At 41.2% G+C, this 22,128-nt stretch overlaps 1 pseudogene; it reads left to right on the top strand.

The window, feature by feature from the left end:
- The first annotated feature begins 990 nt into the window (after positions 1 to 990).
- LOC110294844 (ubiquitin-ribosomal protein eL40 fusion protein pseudogene) overlaps positions 991 to 22,128 on the top strand; it is a 78,060-nt pseudogene continuing 56,922 nt past the window's right edge.

Below are 22,128 nucleotides of genomic sequence, written 5' to 3'. Positions count from 1 at the left end.
TGTGAGCCTGAACGTTTAGAAAAGGCTTTCTCCTAATAGTAACTCACCAAGCCTTGGCTCAGATGGGATCAACACCTAAGCCTGTGTCAAGGATCAGAGCTTATCTGCTGGCCACGTGACCCCACCTCCTGACAGAGGCTCTTCTCTCAGTTTGGTGTGGGTGGAGACATAAGGGCTCCCAGAAGGAAGAGGAAACCTGCCAGTTTTTCCTGATGCTGTGGGGAGGAGAGAGAGAGCCTTTCGCCAGATCTGAAATATGTGAACAGATATCTCACGTGCAGCAGCATGGATTCTAGGATGTGACTAGCCTGATCATTAATTTAATCAACATGTTTTGTCTCCTTGGTCCTTCATTTCTCTGTTGCTTCAGGAACAGAGATGGCTTTGTGGATTCATTTCAATAGTCACCTGGAATATTAGGCTGAAACTTAGGACAAGAGCTTGAAAGCCCTTGTGTTTCAGGACACTGTCCAGGGAGCCAAACCACAAGGTACTCATCCACCATCCCACCACCCCAGTATATATTCAAAGCTCCACTCTAATTCCTCACTCCAGGACTGTTCAGACTGCTACCAGACTGCAGAGGGTACCACACAGAGGCCCTGGACAAAGGTGGCACACTTGTGAGCATCTTGTGAAGGGAGCCTTCATTCACCCATATTCTACATTTACCCTGAACCTGAGCTTCCCCTAATAACACATAGTCTAGTAAGAGCCTCTATCTTTTCAATATTTAATAAAAACTACAATGTCCATTATGCAATAAAGCCTGCACACACCCTTTACCTAACTGAAGCCTGTAGAAATTATCTATAGCCTATATGTTATATACAATATAACCTATAATATGCTATAATAATAAACCATATCTGGTAAAAGTCAATGTATTATATATAGTGAATCTGTTATTTAATGACACTTTAAAACTATTGGCTCCTAGCCATCTTTTACAGTCAGATTAATGGCCTTATTCTAAAGTTATAAAAAGGTATGGGAGCCACCACTGCCAAGGGCAAAGAACAGCTGAAAATAGGGGACATGGAGGACCCTGCTGAGGCCATTTTAGACTGTGTTATCTATGCACAGCTTCATTTGAACAATGGGTTTGTGTTAGTCAAGTTTGAGAACAGATCCTGGATAGATATAGGTAGGTAGGTAGGTAGGTAGGTAGGTAGATAGATAGATAGATAGATAGATAGATAGATAGATAGATAGAGATAGATAGATAGATAGATAGATAGATAGATAGATAGATAGATAGATAGATAAAATATCCATGTACATATGGATTTATAGGTTTGGCTTACCCTGTTAGAGGTTGGTTTGCCTAAAATCTGTCTGCACTCTTAAAAAGAGGAGGAGGAGCAGAGGAGGAAGGGAGGAGGGGGAGGAGGAGGGAAAGGAGGAGAGGGAGGAGAGAAAAGAGAAGGGGGAGGGGAGGAGGAACTATCCAATCAAATAGCTGGACCAGTACTATAGCTCCAGTCTGAGGCTTAAGACCTAAAAGTTCCCTGTAGGGGAGGAATCCATGTTGAAAATGTAATAAAGCCTTGCTGGGCTGCCTCGCCACTGGGGTGCCTGAAGCACCTCCATTGCTGCTCTCTGAGGACGTAGCTGTTGATTTCTGTCCACCCACATATCATGTCCAGAGATGCTCTTGCAGATGCACCCAGAAGCATGCTTCATTAGTCTCCCAGACACCTCTCAATGCAGTCAAGTTGAAAGTCAAGATTAACTATCACAGTTAGGTGTTGCCGATCTCAACTGCTTAAAGAGTACCAAACATAACCAGGATCTAGAAATCCTTATGTCACAACACTGCTGAGAATGAAAACTGGCAGTGACTCCTCATTCGTCCAGTGTCCAGGAGGAAGGTGGTTAGAGCAGCTCTTGCTAATGTCACTATTGCACAGTCAAGAGGTATAATACCCTTGATGCATTGGACAGCCTGTATGAAGCATCTTTTTGCCCTTCAAATGCAATCTCACAGGATAAATGATATGGGGAAACTTAATGTCTCACATTCCACATTTACTAAACAGAGATAATACCTCTAGAATAAATGTCCACATGAAATGAAAGGGCCTGACATACTATTTCACATGCAAGAGACTCGCCATTTTAAATTTTCTGCTAAGGAACTGAAACTCATTTTGCTCCGTCTTCAATTCCTTCTATTTAACATAGAGCCACACGCTAGGTGCACTCCTGTTTCTAGAAGAAGTGAGTATTCTAGAAGCTTGTGTGTGAATGAGTTGAACACTGCACACTTTTGGAAAATTTCTCCCGTGATTTAGTGGTACAGCATCAATAATCACAAACTAATCACAGGAACAGTGTGCAAAATGTCACCAGAATGACAGGAGGCAACAATTAACTAAAATAAATGATCGTGGAAACATGATGAAGATTCTGATGCTGTAGGCAGGGGGACCATTTTCTTTCTGAGATCTTCATTTTTACTGATAAAATTATGACAATCAAATGCCATCAGTTCGTCGCCATTAGGTGTAATGAGATCATCCCGACTAAGCGATAACATGAAGCGTCTGTTAGGATGACCTTATGACATGCTTTCGTTGGTGATGTCACAGAGTTTGTTGATTTGTGCCTCCTCAAGGGCAGGAGAGGTCATGATCAGACCAAGTGGATATGAGGCCCACTTCTCACTGGCTATGTAGACAGAACCATTTTTCTAAAGCCATCTCACCAAAATACATAATCTTAATGCCTCTCATCCTTTGGGAATATTAAGAGTTGGGGGGCGTTGGAGGGAGGGAAACAGAAAAGAAAGAACAATTCCCGTGATCCTTCATATTTGAGAACCAAGCCATATGTGTTGCAAGACGTGCAGAAGTCCTTGAAAGGTCACTCTGGGTTATGTATTTCCAAGGTCAGGCAGCATTTAGTGCTCTATTTGTGCCACATATCCAAAGGACTTATATCCCATGGTGATGGCTCAAGGGAATGCTGGGTAACATACTGTCACTCTGCCTACCCCTGTCACTGAGTGAACTTCCATCGTCTCTCTCTCTCTCCTAAGGGTTCAGAATGGTCCTCAATTCTTGTCTTAGTCTGTCTGAGCTGCTACAATAAAATATCAGAGACTAAACAGCTTAAAGTAACAGAGTATTACCCCTGTCAGCTCTGGAGACCTAGAAGGTCAAGAGCAAAGTGTCTGGTGAGTTCACACCTCATGGTTCAAATAGAGTAGCCCCGTGCTGTCTTCATAAGAGCAAGCTAGTTCTAGGGGGTCTCATTGTGAAGCTACTAAACCCATTGGCTGAGTGTTCTGTTCTCTGAAGTGATGCATCTTTTTTTTATAAACTTCAAGAAATATGGTTAGTGACTAAAAACTGTTACTATTAGTTATAGACTCAGAAGATAACTCATATGAGTCAAAATATTTATTTGAGGTCCAATACATTCACTTAAAGGAAAAATTTACAAGATTGTGAACACAGAAGCACTCTCTGCCAGGCACGTGGGCTCTTGATGAAAATGAAGCAATAAATGTCTTTCATTTCTTCTGTGTTTTACTCTTCAAGGGTTCTTACACTTCAAGGAAATGCACTTGAGAGAGAAGAAACGTACTTGACTTTCTAGGATAAGGTAATGAGAAGAAAGAAGGGAGTGGAGCCAGAAGATGCTTTTGTACAACACGAGGCTCTGTGCTGAGCAACTTTAGCAAAGAATGTATGTATCTGAATACTTGAGATCTAAACCTTAATGCAGCCCCTTAGGAGGAATCTCCTTGAAGTCTTAGAAACTATGTAGAAGTGTTTCGCTGACTAACATCCTGAATAATGGGCTGTTATGGTGGATTGAGCATGACTGCCCCCCTTAGGCTCATATACTTGGATGTTTGGTCATTAGTGATGCTTGCCTGGGATTATGATGAGTGGCCTTCTTGGAGTGAATGTGGCTTTGTTGGAGTGGGTGTGGCCTTGTTGGATGGGTATGGCCTTGTTGGAGAAAGTGTGTCACCGAGGCTTTGGGGTTTCAAATGCTCAAGCTAGGCCTAGTGTCTCTTCCTGCTGCCTGCTGATACAGATGTAGAACTTTCAGGACCCTCTCCAGTACCATGTCTGCCAGTATACCAGCATGCTTCCTGATATGGCTATAATGGACTAAACCCCTGAACGTAAGCAAATTAAATGTTTTCCTTTATAAGAGTTGCCATGGTCATGGTGTTTCTTCACAGCAATAGAACATTGACTAAGACAGGTGTGTTGTTTGCTCTTTGTTTGCTCATTCTAATTGTTGTAAGATGTTGATTCCTGTTTTAATTGGCATTTATTTCATTACTAATGAGATTTGAGCTTCTTTCTTGTTCTTTATTAGCCATTTAATGCCTCCCGTTTGTGAAATTCCTGTTCTTGTCTTTAGTGCATATGCTCTTGGCACCATTCCAGCTTTCCTGTGTCAATTAGGTATGGTAGTTTGAATGAAAAATATCTTCTAAGGTTGTTTGATAAAGCCTCAAGGAACCACATTTTATATTTACCATGCAATGCTCCCCACGAGAGCCATAGACTACCTAACAAAAACCCCATGAGCAGGCATGAAAAAACTCCTTTTGAGCTGTTGAGCAGGGTAGTTCAGTGACTCCCAAAACAATATTTGCTCTTGCTGTTCCCCTTGGTTGCCTCTCAGAGGCTGAAGGTAAGTCCTTGTTGCTTTTCAGAAATAAAGATAGGTGTGTAGGAAAAGGTGTGAGGAAAACACCTCTATCCTGCACACCCAGGATATAGGACTGGGGAAGACTGAGTTGGATCTAACCTAAAAGCTTCCTTCTTGCAGTTCTGCTTGCACAATACCAGGAAGTGCTATGTAAACTGCCAAGGGAAGAGGCCATCAAGAGTCCTGTCCAGCTGTGATGCTTATGAGCTACAACAATGACCAGCATGGCAGGGTGTCCCTTAAGGTGCAATAGAGACACTCTTGCAATAACCAGGAGCTTGCTAATTAAATTTAAGGCCCACTGAAGGAAGTCATGCCTGGAATTAGAAACAGAATCAACTACTCAGGGCAAGTGAGACTCTTAAAAGAGACCCCACTATTACCACTTTACTAGACTAGCATAATTCCTAAGTGCATTCTAAATTTACACTCAGAGATAAGTGTAGCTCTCTCCCTTCATCAAAGAAATGTCTCTTTACAACAAGTGGAGACCATTACAAAAAAAAAAAAAAAAAAAAAAAAAACCTCTAGCTAGACATAATGTAGAAATCAACCAATTGTGTGGAATCTAGCCCCAGAGGATATCTTCAACACAGCTCCCTCACCTGAACCTCACAGAAGAGGCAGCAAAAAGACTGTAGAAACCAAAGGGACAGGAAATGTTCTGTGCCTCCTAGATAGGGCTGCCTCAACAATACTGGAACATTAACATTATCAGTAGACATGCTAATGCAGAAAGGAAATCTCATTGGGTCTTACCCCCCCACCCCGAGACAAAGAACTACAGGCAGCTAATGATGGCTGAGAAAGAGAGAATAGGCATCCAATGAATGAGGCCTCTAATTGATTATCCAATACAAAGTGGTCAGCCTGAATCATATACACACAAAAAATGAACTCAGCAGGTTGTACCTACATGTGTGGATTATATATATATATATATATATATATATATATATATATATATATATATATATATATATATGCATATGGTGTGTATATATATATATATATCAAAGAAAAAGAAGCTGTCAATTTGAAGAGGGTAAATGGAAATAGCTGGGCAATGCAAACGTGAAATGAGTTAGAGGGAGGGGAAAAAGAAGGAATACATTATATGACTATATTTTAATTATAAAATAAATTGAATTAATTTTTAAAGAAAAGGAAAGATGTTCTCCCCCATTATATTCTAGAATGAGAAGGTAGTCATTGCTAAAGAGAAGGTACCAGACATACTTTTAAGAGTTACAGCATCGTAGAGAGGCTTGAGTAACCAGCCTAGGCTGGCATCCACTGAAAAGGTCAAGGCTCTGATCTTGAGATTTAGTGTGATGATGTCTGACAAGCTGTTCATGAGAACAGTGATTCCCTGAATTCCTCTGAGCCCACTGTGCCTTTTGGAAATGATTCACTCTGGTTTTGGAAGAGAGAGATTCTCTTGTTTGAAAAAATGTATAGATGTCTAAAATGAGTAGATGGTTGGTAATATATTTCAGCCGTAAACATATTTCTATCTAGTCTGCTGCCCTAAATACTCATAATGAGAATAAAATCTTAGCTGGAAATGACTAAAGTAGTATCTATCCTATAGAGCAAAGAAATGAATTGTATGCCAAATTATCTGCAGGGCCATGCTAGCTTATAATGGCAGAAATGAGAGAACACAACTCAGGTGGATCATGAATACTCTGGAGCAAGATGAAGAATATAAACTAGATAATAGATAGCTTGTTGATGTGAATGCTCTGATATTTCCCACCAAATCCAAGTCCCAACTGATGGTTCTAATTTGTTGCTGCATAACTTTCAGTGTGTCTAAAGGTTACTGGCCAAGTAGTATGAAGGAAACATTCAGGAATGGCCTCACAAAACTATGAAGAGAGGAACCTTGATCCTCATAGAAGTGGAGACGCTAGAGTATGTGTACTATATGAATCCAGAAAATATGCCAACTCAATGTGCCCTTGGAAGAGCTCAAAGGACAGTTTTCTTGCCACAGTGATAAAGAACATTGTAGTGACAGTGACATGCAGTGCAAAACTAAACAGTAATTATCCTTTAGAACTCAGGAATAATAGAAAGTATTATTTAAATTTTTCTATTCCCTAATATAAATGAGGATAATAACCTACATCAGAAGGATTCATGACAGTATTCAACAGTCAGAAATATAATGACTCTTGTTACTGTCTTGGAAAGGAAAAGTGTGATGGTGAAGAGTAACCTGACCCATGGGGATTTTGTAAATGTTTCATAGGCTTTGATATTTGTAGAGCCATATTACCTGGGTATCCAGAAAGTAGACCACTTTAAATACACAATCAAAAAAAGAATGGTTAAAGCTAAGACCTACTGTTCCAATGAAAAGTCCTGATTGCCCAGTTTATAGACCTAAGAAGTTCTCAGATTCAGAGCCCATGAATTGGAGGAAAGATCAGATATCCAGAAAAAAACTGGAAATAGATCTTGTAACACCACAAGATTGGCTTCCTGAACCTCCCCCTACCCCCAAGAAAATAACCGCAACAAACACAAATAAGAGGAGCTGGCTGCTTGCTCAAACAATTGCACACAAATCTATCAATGTCTATAAGACAGATTTTGACTTAATACTCATCCAGGAATTTAAGATATCAGTTTCCCTGTTAGAGTGAGGTCCATGGAAGCAAGTAACAGTCTAGCTCTATCTCACAGGTCCCTTGGGTCTACAGATTTACCCATTGTTGTTTCTCTTATATAATCAAAGTTGCTGGGCTTAGAACTTGGTAGATGTTCACACTGGCTGCAGGGCAAGAGCTACAGGATCAGGACAGCTGTGAGGAATCCCTGAAACTGCTTTCTTTCAAGGGAGTACATTCCGGAGACCTGGGATGAGGGAGCCTTCCAAGAGTCAATGCAGATCATCTTAGTTGAGATACCTAACAGTGAGGACATGAAACCTCCTGTAGCTAGGCAGGACCCCCATTGGAAGGAAAAGGACATCCACCTACCCATAAAACCTTCAACCCAAAATTGTCCTGTCTACAAGAAATGTAGACCTCCTTACAAAGATGGAGCAGAGACTGAAGGAATGGCCAACCAATACCTGGCGCAACTTGAGACCCTTCCCATGGGCAAGCACCAGTCCTTGACACTGTTAATGATACTCTGCTGTGCTTGTAGACAGGAGCCCAGCATAACTGTCCTCTGAGAGGCTCTACCCAGCAGCTGATGGAAACAGATGCAGACACCCACAGCTAAACATTGGACAGAGGTTGAGGACCCTTATGGAAGAGGTAGGGGAAGAATTGAAGGCCCTGGAAGAAATAAGGACCCCACAGGCTGGTCTGAGGCCCCTGGGACATATGTAGCACACATGTAGCTCAGTCTCCATGTGGGTTCCCTAACAACTGGAGCAGAAGCTCACCCCTAAAGTTGTAGCCCAACTATGATATCTATCCCCAATATCTATCCCTGACCTCAGTGGGAGAGGATATGCCTAATCCTGGAAAGACTTGATGTTCCAGGATTGGGGGATACCCAGAGGGTCCCAATCCTCTCATAGAAGGGAAGAAGGAATAGGTAGGGACTCTGGAAGGGGGACTGGATGAGGAGGTAAATTAATAAATAAATAAATAAATAACCAAGATATCATACCAAAATGTATGGCAGATACTAATTCGACCCTCGAGTACTTAAGGAAGAAGATGGTAATTGACTGTCATATTTCAGGCACTCCATATTTAAGAACTGGATAGATCCTGATAAATGTTTATGGGTTGTCACAGAGTTAGCCTAGTGTGGGCTCACCTTCAGCCACTATGCAAGAGAGGGTGCTTTGCTAAAGAAGATAACATATATAGTATGTGAGATATATAGATCTATATCATGTGGCTGCTAACTGGAGGAATGTACTGTTTTCCACAGCCATAAGAAGCAGTTTGCACTCACAGTTTTGTTCTTGTGCTAGTGTGATGGTTAATATTGACCATCAACTTAACAGGATCTAAAAATCACATAGGAGACAAACCACTGGGACTGATTGGACCAAGAGTTTCTAGCTTGAGTTAATAAAGATGGGAAAACCCACTCTAAATACATGAGTGGCAGAGTTTTAAGGACTGGGCTACCAGGCTGAATAAAAACAAGAAGGAATCAAGCACTGACACTCCTCCCTCTCTGCTTCCTGACTGGATTCAACAGGACTACCTATAGCAAGGCCATGCTACCATGATTGCCTTTACCCTTTAAACTGTTTTTCTTGGGTATTTTCCACAAAAAAAGTAATAAATACAGTTCTTCTCCCATTCTTTTCCAGAGAATATTCAGGTGATAATGATGGTCTAGAAATTCGGAATATGCATTACTATAGGATGCATAGTTACTACCACACTGCAAATCTCCCACAGGTTTTCTGCCTGAGAAGAGTGAACAACCTTCTCTGAAGGTGGAATTAGAATGTCAGTGATAGCTTTGAAGACATGAAGCTATAATTTATGTTTCTATAAACACTTAAAACGGATGGCCATTGTTTAGTTACATGTATCCTATAGACAGGAAGTGTGATGAGACACGTAGCTTATGGACATATGAAGACCCAGTCTCCAGAAAGGATGTCACCACAAAAGGATGAAGTTATGAGCATCATCTGGTGATGTGAGAATCCCAAAGCAAGTAGATCACCAGCCATAGTAAAGGAACACTTTGCCAGCCGGGGCAACAGTCCCTAAGCCTCATGAGACAGAGAATGTTGCCTCATTATAAGTATCAAGAAACAAGCTCAGAGCTAAACAAAGAATTCTCACCTGAGGTATATCGAATGGCTGAGAAGCACCTGAAAAAATGTTCAGCATCCTTAATCTTCAGGGAAATGCAAATTAAAACAACCCTGAGATTCCACCTCACACCAATCAAAATGGCTAAGATCAAAAATTCAGGTGACAACAGATGCTGGCGAGAATGTGGAGAAAGAGGAACACTCCTCCATTGTTGGTGGGATTGCAAGCTTGTACAACCACTCTGGAAATCAGTCTGGCGGTTCCTCAGAAAATTGGACATAGTACTACCGGAGGATCCCACAATACCTCTCCTGGGCATATACCCAGAAGAGGCTCCAAATGGTAAGAAGGACACATGCTCCACTATGCTCATAGCAACCTTATTTATAATAGCCAGAAGCTGGAAAGAACCCAGATGCCCCACAACAAAGGAATGGATACAGAAAATGTGGTGCATTTACACAATGGAGTACTACTCAGCTATGAAAAAGAATGAATTTATGAAATTCATAGGCAACTGGATGGACCTAGAGGACATCATCCTGAGTGAGGTAACCCAATCACAAAAGAACTCACATGATATATACTCACTGAAAAGTGGATATTAGCCCAGAAACTTAGAATACCCAAGATACAAGATACAATTTGCAAAACACATGAAACTCAAGAAGAATGAAGACCAAAGTGTGGACACTTTGCCCCTTCTTAGAATTGGGAACAAAACATCCATGGAAGGAGTTACAGAAACAAAGTTTGGAGCTGAGATGAAAGGATGGACCATCTAGAGACTGCCAGACCCAGGGATCCATCCGATAATCAGCTTCCAAACGCTGACACCATTGCATACACTAGCAAGATTTTGCTGAAAGGACCCTGATATAGCTTTCTCTTGTGAGACTATGCCGTGGCCTGGCAAACACAGAAGTGGATGCTCAGAGTCAGCTATTGGATGGAACACAAGGCCCCCAATGGAGGAGCTAGAGAAAGTACCCAAAGAGCTAAAGGGGACTGCAACCCTATATGTGGGACAACAATACGAACTAACCAGTACCCCCGGAGCTCATGTGTCTAGCTGCATATGTATCAGAAGATGGCCTTGTCGGCCATCATTGGGAAGAGAGGCCCCTTGCCCCTTGGTCTTGCAAACTTTATATGCCTCACTCAGTATGGGGGAACACCAGGGCCAAGAAGTGGGAGTGGGTGGGTAGGGGAGTTGTGGGGGGAGGATCTGGGGGACTCTTTGGATAGCATTTGAAATGTAAATGAAGAAAATACTTAATTAAAAATAAATAAATTGGCCTGAGCCTCGGCAGCAGACATCTTGGTTCCGGGACCCAGCCAAGAGTATTCTGCACAGGTGAGAGTACACAATACAGAAGCTAAAAGCTTCTGGGATAGGCAGGAGCCACAGAGTTTCTAAGGCAGCCCCCTTTTTGGGCCCCAGACAGCTGGCCACTTTTCCGGCTAGAGGATAGGGGTCTTCCCAGGCAGGGAGCGCTTGGCCTGAGAATCAGCTGCAGATATCTTGGTTCCAGGACTCATCCGAGAGTGTTCTGCACAGGTGAGAGTGTAGAATACAGAAGCTAACAGCTTCTGGGACAGGCCAAAGCAACTCAGCTTCGGGATAGGTCCTGTTTTGGGCCTTCGTCTTCGGCCAGGAGGGAAGTCCTAAGGCCAAATATCTGTGCACCTTTCCTGTAAGAGGAGAGCTTGCCTGCAGAGAGTGCTCTGACCACTGAAACTCAGAGGAGAGAGCTAGTCTCCCAGGTCTGCTGATAGAGGCTAAGAGAATCACCTGAGGAACAAGCTCTAACCAGAGACAACTATAACAATTAGCTCCAGAGATTACCAGATGGCAAAAGGCAAACATAAGAATCCTACTAAGAAAATCAAGACCATTCACCATCATCAGAACGCAGCAATCCCACCCCACCTAGTCCTGGACACCCCAACACAACTGAAAGGCTAGACCCGGATTTAAAAGCATATGTCGTGATGACTGTAGAGGACATCAAGAAGGACTACAATAACTCACTTAAAGAAATACAAGAGAACACTGCTAAAGAGTTACAAGTCCTTAAAGAAAAACAGGAAAACACATCCAAAGAGGTGATGGAAATGAACAAAACCATACTAGACCTAAAATGGGAAGTAGATACAATAAAGAAAACCCAAAGAGAGGCAACGCTGGAGATAGAAACCCTAGGAAAGAAATCTCGAACCATAGAAGTGAGCATCAGCAAAAGAATACAAGACATGGAAGAGAGAATCTCAGGTGCAGAAGATTCCATAGAGAACATCAGCACAAAAATAAAAGAAAATACAAAACGCAAAAGTATCCTAACTCAAAACATCCAGGAAATACAGGACACAATGAGAAGACCAAACCTACGGATAATAGGAGTTGATGAGAATGAAGATTTTCAACTCAAAGGTCCAGCAAATATCTTCAACAAAATTATAGAAGAAAACTTCCCAAACCTAAAGAAAGAGATGCCCATGAACATACAAGAAGCCTACAGAACTGCAAATTGACTGGACCAGAAAAGAAATTCCTCCCGACACATAATAATCAGAACAACAAATGCACTAAATAAAGATAGAATATTAAAAGCAGTAAGGGAGAAAGGTCAAGTAACATATAAAGGCAGGCCTATCAGAATTACACCAGACTTTTCACCAGAGACTATGAAAGCCAGAAGGGTATGGACAGATGTTATACAGACACTAAGAGAACACAAATGCCAGCCCAGGCTACTATACCACCAAACTCTCAATTACCATAGATGGAGAATTCAAAGTATTCCACGACAAAACCAAATTCACACATTTTCTATCCATGAATCCATCCCTTCAAAGGATAATAACAGAAAAAAACCAATACAAGGATGGAAATCACACCCAAGAAAAAGCAAGAAAGTAATCCCTCAACAAATCAAAAAGAAGACAGCCACAAGAACAAAATGCCAACTCTAACAACAAAAATAAAAGGAAGCAACAATTAATTTTCCTTAATATTTCTTAATACCAATGGATTCAATTCCCCAATAAAAAGACATAGACTAAGAGACTTGATACGCAAACATGACCCAACATTCTGCTGCTTACAGGAAACCCATCTCAGGGAAAAAGACAGACACTACCTCAGAGTGAAAGGCTGAAAAACAATTTTCCAAGCAAATGATCTGAAGAAACAAGCTGGAGTAGCCATTCTAATATCGAATAAAATCGACTTCCAACCCAAAGTTATCAAAAAAAGACAAGGAGGGACACTTCATACTCAACAAAGGTAAAATCCTCCAAGAGGAACTCTCAATTCTGTATATCTATGCTCCAAATGCAAGGGCAGCGACATTCATTGAAGACACTTTAGTAAAGCTCAAAGCACACATTGCAAATCACACAATAATAGTGGGAGACTTCAACACACCATTTTCATCAATGGACAGATCGTGGAAACAGAAACTAAATAGGGACACAGTAAAACTAACAGAAGTTATGAAACAAATGGACTTAACAGATATCTACAGAACATTTTATCCTAAAACAAAAGGATATACCTTCTTCTTAGAACCTCATGGTACTTCTCCAAAATTGACCACATAATTGGACACAAAACAAGCCTCAACAGATACAAAAATATTGAAATTGTCCCATGCATCCTATCACATCACCATGGACTAAGACTGATCTTCAATAACAACATAAATAATGGAAAGCCAACATTCATGTGGAAACTGAACAACACTCTTCTCAATGATACCTTGGTCAAGGAAGGAATAAAGAAAGAAATTAAAGACTTCTTAGAGTTTAATGAAAATGAAGCCACAACACACCCAAACCTATGGGACACAATGAAAGCATTTCTAAGAGGAAAACTCATAGCTCTGAGTGCCTCCAAAAAGAAACTGGAGAGAGCACACACTAGCAGCTTGACAACACATTTCAAAGCTCTAGAACAAAAGGAAGAAAATTCACCCAAGAGGAGTAGACAGCAGGAAATAATCAAACTCAGGTGTGAAATCTACCAAGTGGAAACAAGAAGAACTATTCAAAGAATTAACCAAACTCGGAGTTGGTTCTTTGAGAAAATCAACAAGATAGATAAACTCTTAGCTAGACTCACTAGAGGGCACAGGGACAACATCCTAATTAACAAAATCAGAAATGAAAGGGGAGACATAACAAGAGATCCTGAAGAAATCCAAAACACCATCAGATCCTTCTACCAAAGGCTATACTCAACAAAACTGGAAAATCTGGATGAAATGGACAAATTTCTAGACAGATACCAGGTACCAAAGTTAAATCAGGATCAAGTTAACGATCTAAACAGCCCCATATCCCCTAAAGAAATAGAAGCAGTCTTTAATAGTCTCCCAGCCAAAAAAAGCCCAGGACGAGATGGGTTTAGTGCAGCGTTCTACCAGACCTTCAAAGAAGATCTAATTACAATTCTGCACAAACTATTCCACAAAATAGAACTATAAGGAACTCTACCCAACTCATTCTGTGAAGCCACAATTACTCTGATACCTAAACCACAAAAAGACCCAACAAAGATAGAAAACTTCAGACCAATATCCCTTATGAATATTGATGCAAAAATCCTAAATAAAGTTCTCGCTAACTGAATCCAAGAACACATCAAAACAATCATCCATCCTGACCAAGTAGGTTTTCTTCCAGGGATGCAGGGATGGTTTAATATACGGAAATCCATGAACGTAATCCATTATATAAACAAACTCAAAGACAAAAATCACATGATCATCTAGTAAGATGCAGAGAAAGCATTCGACAAGATCCAACACCCATTCATGATAAAAGTCTTGGAAAAATCAGGAATTCAAGGCCCATACCTAAACATGATAAAAGCAATCTACAGCAAGCCAGTAGGAAACATCAAAGTAAATGCTGACAAGCTTGAAGCAATCCCACTAAAATCAGGGACAAGACAAGGCTGTCCACTTTCTCCATACCTATTCAACATTGTACTTGAAGTCCTATCCAGAGCAATTCGATAACAAAAGGAGATCAAGGGGATAAAATTGGAAAAGATGAAGTCAAAATATCACTCTTTGCAGATGATATGATAGTATATCTAAGTGACCCTAAAAATTCCACCAGAGAACTCCTAAGCCTGATAAACAGCTTCCGTGAAGTAGCTGGATATAAAATTAACTCAAACAAATCAATGGCCTTTCTCTACACAAAGAATAAACAGGCTGAGAAAGAAATTAGGGAAACAACACCCTTCTCAATAGTCACAAATAATATAAAATATCTTGGCGTGACTCTAACTAAGGAAGTGAAAGATCTGTATAATAAAAACTTCAAGTCTCTGAAGAAAGAAATTCTAGAAGATCTCAGAAGATGGAAAGATCACCCATGCTCATGGATTGGCAGGATCAACATTGTAAAAATGGCTATCTTTCCAAAAGCAATCTACAGATTCAATGCAATCCCCATCAAAATTCCAAATCAATTCTTCAACGAATTAGAAAGTGCAATCTGCAAATTCATCTGGAATAACAAAAAACCTAGGATAGCAAAAACTCTTCTCAAGGATAAAAGAACCTCTGGTGGAATCACCATGCCGGACCTAAAGCTCTACTACAGAGCAATTGTGATAAAAACTGCATGGTACTGGTATAGTGACAGACAAATAGACCAATGGAATAGAATTGAAGACCCAGAAATGAACCCACACACCTACGTTCACTTGATCTTCGACAAGGGAGCTAAAAACATCCAGTGGAAGAAAGACAGCATTTTCAACAAATGGTGCTGGCACAACTGGTTGTTAACATGTAGAAGAATGCGAATCGATCCATTCCTATCTCCTTGTACTAAGGTCAAGTCTAAGTGGATCAAGGAACTTCACATAAAACCGGAGACACTGAAACTTATAGAGGAGAAAGTGGGGAAAAGCCTTGAAGATATGGGCACAGGGGAAAAATTCCTGAATAGAACAGCAATGGCTTGTGCTGTAAGATCGAGAATTGACAAGTGGGACCTCATGAAACTACAAAGCTTCTGCAAGGCTAAAGACACCATCAATAAGACAAAAAAACCACCAACAGATTGGGAAAGGAACTTCACCTATCCTAAATCAGATAAGGGACTAATATCCAATATATATAAAGAACTCAAGAAGGTGGACTCCAGAAAGTCAAATAACCCCATTAAAAAATGGGGCTCAGAACTGAACAAAGAATTCTCACCTGAGGAATACCGAATGGCAGAGAAGCACCTGAAAAAATGTTCAACATCCTTAATCATCAGGGAAATGCAAATCAAAACAACCCTGAGATTCCACCTCACACCAGTCAGAATGGCTAAGATCAAAAATTCAGGTGACAGCAGATGCTGGCGAGGATTTGGAGAAAGAGGAACACTCCTCCATTGTTGGTGGGATTGCAAGCTTGTACAACCACTCTGGAAATCAGTCTGGCGGTTCCTCAGAAAATTGGACATAGTACTACCAGAGGATCCAGCAATACCTCTCCTGGGCATATATCCAGAAGATGTCCCAACCGGTAAAAAGGACACATGCTCCACTATGTTCATAGCAGCCCTATTTATAATAGCCAGAAGCTGTAAAGAACCCAGATGTCCCTCAACAGAGGAATGGATACAGAAATTATGGTACATTTACACAATGGAGTACTACTCAGCTATTAAAAAGAATGAATTTATGAAATTCCTAGCCAAATGGATGGACCTGGAGGGCATCATCCTTAGTGAGGTAACACAATCACAAAGGAACTCACACAATATGTATTCACTGATAAGTGGATATTAGCCCAAAACTTAGGATACCCAAGATATATAATACAATCTGCTAAGCACATGAAACTCAAGAAGAATGAAGACCAAGGTGGGGTCACTGTACCCCTTCTTAGAATTGGGAACAAACACCCATGGAAGAAGTTACAGAAACAAAGATTGGAGCTGTGACGAAAGGATGGACCATCTAGAGACTGTCATACCCAGGGATCCATCCCATAATCAGTTTCCAAACGCTGACACCATTGCATACACTAGCAAGGTGTTGCTGAAAGGTTCCTGATATAGCTGTCTCTTGTGAGACTATGCCGGGGCCTAGCAAACACAGAAGTGGATGCTCACAGTCAGCTATTGGATGGATAACAGGGCTCCCAATGGAGGAGCTGGAGAAAGTACCCAAGGATCTAAAGGGACCTGCAACCCTATAGGTGGAACAACATTATGAACTAACCAGTACCCCGGAGCTCTTGACTCTAGCTGCATATGTATCAAAAGATGGCCTAGTCGGCCATCACTGGAAAGAGAGGCCCATTGGACACACAAACTTTATATGCCCCAGTACAGGGGAACGCCAGGGCCAAAAAAAAAATAGGAATGGGTGGGTAGGGAAATAGGGCAGAGGGGGAAGGGTATGGGGGATTTTTGGGATAGCATTGGAAATGTAATTGAGGAAAATACGTAATAAAATATATTAAAAAAAAGAAAAGAAATTAAAGAAGATCTCATAAGATGGAAAGATCTCCCATGCTCATGGATTGGCAGGATCAACACTGTAAAAATGGCTATCTTGCCAAAAGCAATCTACAGATTCAATGCAATCCCCATCAAAATTCCAACTCAATTCTTCAACAAATTAGAAAGAGCAATCTGCAAATTCATCTGGAATAACAAAAAACCTAGGATAGCAAAAACTCTTCTCAAGGATAAAAGAACCTCTGGTGGAATCACCATGCCTGACCTAAAGCTTTATTACAGAGCAATTGTGATAAAGATAAAAAAAAAAAAAAAAAACTGCATGGTACTGGTATAGTGACAGACAAGTAGACCAATGAAATAGAATTGAAGACCCAGAAATGAACCCACACACCTATGTTCACTTGATCTTTGACAAAGGAGCTAAAACCATCCAGTGGAAGAAAGACAGCATTTTCAACAAATGGTGCTGGCACAACTGGTTGTTAACATGTAGAAGAATGTGAATCGATCCATTCCTATCTCCTTGTACTAAGGTCAAATCTAAGTGAATCAAGGAACTTCACATAAAACCAGAGACACTGAAACTTATAGAGGAGAAAGTGGGGAAAAGCCTTGAAGGTGTGAGCACAGGGGAAAAATTCCTGAATAGAACAGCAATGGCTTGTGCTGTAAGATCGAGAATTGACAAATGGGACCTCATGAAACTGCAAAGCTTCTGCAAGGCAAAAGACACTGTCAATTAGACAAAACGCCACCAACAGATTGGGAAAGGATCTTTACCTATCCTAAATCAGATAGGGGACTAATATCCAATATATATAAAGAACTCAAGAAGGTGGACTCCAGAAAATCAAATAACCCCATTAAAATATGGGGCTCAGAATTCCAAACGCTGACACCATTGCATACACTAGCAAGAATTTGCTGAAAGGACCCAGATATAGCTGTCTCTTATGAGACTATGACGGGTCCTAGCAAACACAGAAGTGGATGCTCACAGTCAGCTAGTGGATGGATCACAGGGCTCCCAATGGAGGAGCTAGAGAAAGTAGCCAAGGAGCTAAAGGGATCTGCAACCCTATAGGTGGAACAACATTATGAACTAACCAGTACCCCGGAGCTCTTGACTCTAGCTGGATATGTATCAAAAGATGGCCTAGTCGGCCATCACTGGAAAGAGAGGCCCATTGGACACGCAAACTTTATATGCCCCAGTACAAGGGAATGTCAGGGCCAAAAAAATGGGAATGGGTGGGTAGGGAAGTGGAGTGGGAGGGTATGGGGGACTTTTGGGATAGCATTGGAAATGTAATTGAGGAAAATATGTAATAAAAAATATTTTTAAAAAAGAAAGAAATAAAAAAAAAATCTCACCTGAGGAATACCGAATGGCTGAGAAGCACCTGAAAAAATGTTCAACATCCTTAATCTTCAGGGAAATGCAAATCAAAACAACCCTGAGATTCCACCTCACAGCAGTCAAAATGGCTATGATCAAAAATTCAGGTGACAGCAGATGCTGGCGAGGATGTGGAGAAAGAGGAACACTCCTCCATTGTTGGTGGGATTGCAAGCTTGTACAACCACTCTGGAAATCAATCTGGCGGTTCCTTAGAAAATTGGACATAGTACTACCGGAGGATCCAGCAATACCTCTCCTAGTCATATATCCAGAAGATGTCCCAACCGGTAAGAAGGACACATGCTCCACTATGTTCATAGCAGTCTTATTTATAATAGCCAGAAGCTGGAAAGAACCCAGTTTCCCCTCAACAGAGGAATGGATACAGAAAATGTGGTACATTTACACAATGGAGTACTACTCAGCTATTAAAAAGAATGAATTTATGAAATTCATAGCCAAATGGATGGACCTGGAGGGCATCATCCTTAGTGAGGTAACGCAATCACAAAGGAACTCACACAATATTTACTCACTGATAAGTGGATATTAGCCCAAAATTTAGGATACCCAAGATATAAGATACAATTTGCTAAATGCATGAAACTCTGACAAATGCAGGCATGACATACACAGGAAGTACAAATACTCATACACATAAATCTAGAAATGAATCAAGAGAAGATGCTGAGAATCACCATGGAGATTACTTTGAAGGATATGGAAAATCAATAAGCCACCTTGAATGAAAACAATGCTTTGTTTCTTTGGGAAACCATTATACCATGGGTAAAACTGTGTTGTGAAAAGTATCATACCATCAATGGCCATAATATAGAAGAAAGAAGATACTGTCTGGACAAAGCAATGCAGGATGTCAAGCTTTCTAGGGTGAAAGAAGAGGGAACTTTGGTTTGGGGGATATGTGTCTGATGGTGAGAGTTTTGAACAGAATCAGGAAGAACTGGAAGAGGTGAAAGTAGAATGAATTTCGGGATGGATATGACAGGTTTTCAGGATGACCTGGGGATTGCAGTTCTGGAGGTACCCTAGTTATGAAGGGCAAAGTGGAGGGTATTATGGTGGGTGACCTATATAGGGCAATCAAGGTCAGGGCTACAGAGATGGTTATGACAACTGGGAAGAAGTGGGAGTTATTGGTTACGAAAATTATAACTAGCAGTCTTCTGATATAGGATCTTTGAGGGCAACAGAACCTTTATCATCCCTAGTTGGCTTGTATCTGGGAGTAAGATGTCAGAAGATCAATGCTTACTAGAGTTTCCCTGAGCCAGTAGCTCTGGAGATTGTTATTTTGTGAGGATTGTGGAATAAGGAACTGGGATTCAGGCAAAGCCAGGATAGATTCAATAAAGAAAACTTAGGAAACCTCTCAAGGGAAGGCGGAATCACAAGAAGGAGAAATCATTCAGGCACATTGTTTAGAAGTTGTTTATGGAACCTAGAGCAGGAACTGGACAAAGGTCAAGGTAATCTTCACTGATTGATTATTTCCGTCTATATTGTGGGCCAGCAAATGGGGCATCACACTCTCTTTGCATGCTCCCTTGAACCAATCAAGGAAGTGATCACACACTGTTCACCCAGTCAAGGAGAGTGCTCACATGTTCTGGTCACCATGTTCATTCTTTGTGACCTTGGTTCACCTTGCTGGTCATCAACTGGGGCTGGACTTGCCAGGTACTAACCTTGGCTGGATTTACTAGTTGTTAAGCCATGTTCTCTTTGTGATGAGGTAACGTGACCACCTTATAGCTTTCCATGGACTCAAGCCCTTACTCCAGGGAGCTAACTACAATCTTGCTTCTAACTATAGTCTAGTGAAGAGTAAAAGCTTTGGTGTTGTCAGGAATGAGAGAGAACCATAGGGTGGAGGAAGCTGGCCCAGGAGGCAATGGAGGAGATGGGGACTGTGATGTGGGAGTCTTCCTAGCCATGAGAAGGTGTCTTGGTGAAAGCACTTATTTAGTGAGGGAGTGCCCAACCATAGAAATATGAAACCCTGTGCATCTGAAACGAGTTCTTGTAAGTGGCTTTGTGTATGAAGCAGTCTGTGACAAAAGTCAAATGCTTTCTCATAAAGCAAAAGCTCTACTTACTACAGATTCTCAGTAAACTAATTACAAAATGAATGCTGTTTGTAATAACTAACATCAACTCAGCTAAGAATAACACATCATGTTTTAAATTTGAATTTGTGAGTAGATGCATTAAAGCGCCTTTAAGTTTTCAGAAACAAAGACATATGTTTGTATTTGCTTTTACATTTATATGTAGCAAAAAACCAACCCTGATGGTTAAGTGGTAACAGCAATGACAGTAGCATCCACCAGGTGAGCAGTGGTCACGGTACCAGGCATGGTCTGCACCTGCAGGTGAGAGGAGAGAAGTCCCGTTCCCACGGGGGTCTCTCCAGGTCTTCTCTAGGGCTGAGTGGGATGGTGAGTGTCAACAGCCCAAAAGAAAAACACAGATCCGGGACTCTGTCAAAGCACGAACTCAACTTTATGGCATCAGCCACTAGCTTATATAAGTTTGAAACATAGGGAGGTGGATTTTTGGTGGGGTAAGATGAGGTAGGAGGCAGGGAAGGGTGATGGAGGGTATGGAGTGACTGACAGGGCCAATGGCAAAGTTCTACATCAGCAACAGTGGGGCAGAGGCAGGGCCAAACAGGTCTTGCTGAGTCAGCCGGATAAGGAAGTGACTGAGACAGATCTCAAAACTCCAGAGTCAGGCTTAGGCTCTCCCACAAGGCCTCAGAAACTCGAGCCAGGCTCAAGTTTGTCCTCCAGGCCCAAACCAGGGCCAAACTGGGGTGCAACATGCACCCAGCTCTACAATGGAAACCTGTTCCAAGCCTACGGCCAAGCTTTCTCTCAGTAGTGTTCCATAACATCTTTCATAGGAGACTTTATTTAGGTATTTTACTTCCAGGCTGACTCATCCACAGATCCAGACTTTCTCCTTTAAAAAGTCCATAAATGGTCAGAGACATCAGAGGAGCCAATTCTAGGGCAAGATGCCTAGCTTTCCTCCTACCTTTTTCTTCTTTTCTTGGCCTTCTCCCCACAACCAAGAACCTTGAAATCCAAAGGTTGAAAAGCATGTCTTCATTACTTTTAAGTGTAAGTAGCATATATACACATGTAAGCAAGCAGGTATTGCAATGATAAATTCCATGGAGAGAAACACAGGGAAGGAATCCTACAATGCAGAGGGCCAGGCTGTAAACATGCTGTCTTTAACCAATGATCATAAGAAGTTTTTATAGTTCCAAACATATTGATGATAAAAGAATACTTCAAGCCAAAAAATGAAAGGAAGAAACAGTTTTTTTCCATCTTGACCCTCAACTGTATTCCAAGTTTTTCTTTAAAGGTTAAAAGTTCTACCCCTCAACCAGAGATACCCAATAAAGACTGGATTCTCTTTTTTTTTTCTTTTAGTATTTTTTTCTGTTGTGTTGTTTATTTTATACCATGATAGCATCTTCCCCAGTCCCTGCCCCTCATCTCCCCTCATTATCATCATCACCCAGTCCCCCCTTTCTCCCCCAAAAAAGAAGAGGCCTCCCATGGATATCATCAGCCCAAAAGGCTGGATTCTGAAAGGCCACAGGGTGGGAGAGTGACATTGGTTGTCCCACTATCCCTCTCATCCATGGACTTGGGAAGGAAAAGTTAGCTAAAAGAAATTTGGTAAATCATCCAGAGGATATGCATGAAGTCCCAGGCTGGGAGCACTGGAATTCCTTCCCTTCCTTCTCCCCTT

This window comes from Mus caroli, unplaced genomic scaffold, assembly GCF_978045245.1.
Source record: "Mus caroli unplaced genomic scaffold, Mus_caroli_1 scaffold_4, whole genome shotgun sequence".
NCBI lineage: Eukaryota > Metazoa > Chordata > Mammalia > Rodentia > Muridae > Mus > Mus caroli.
This window is presented reverse-complemented; position numbering and strand designations above follow the sequence as displayed.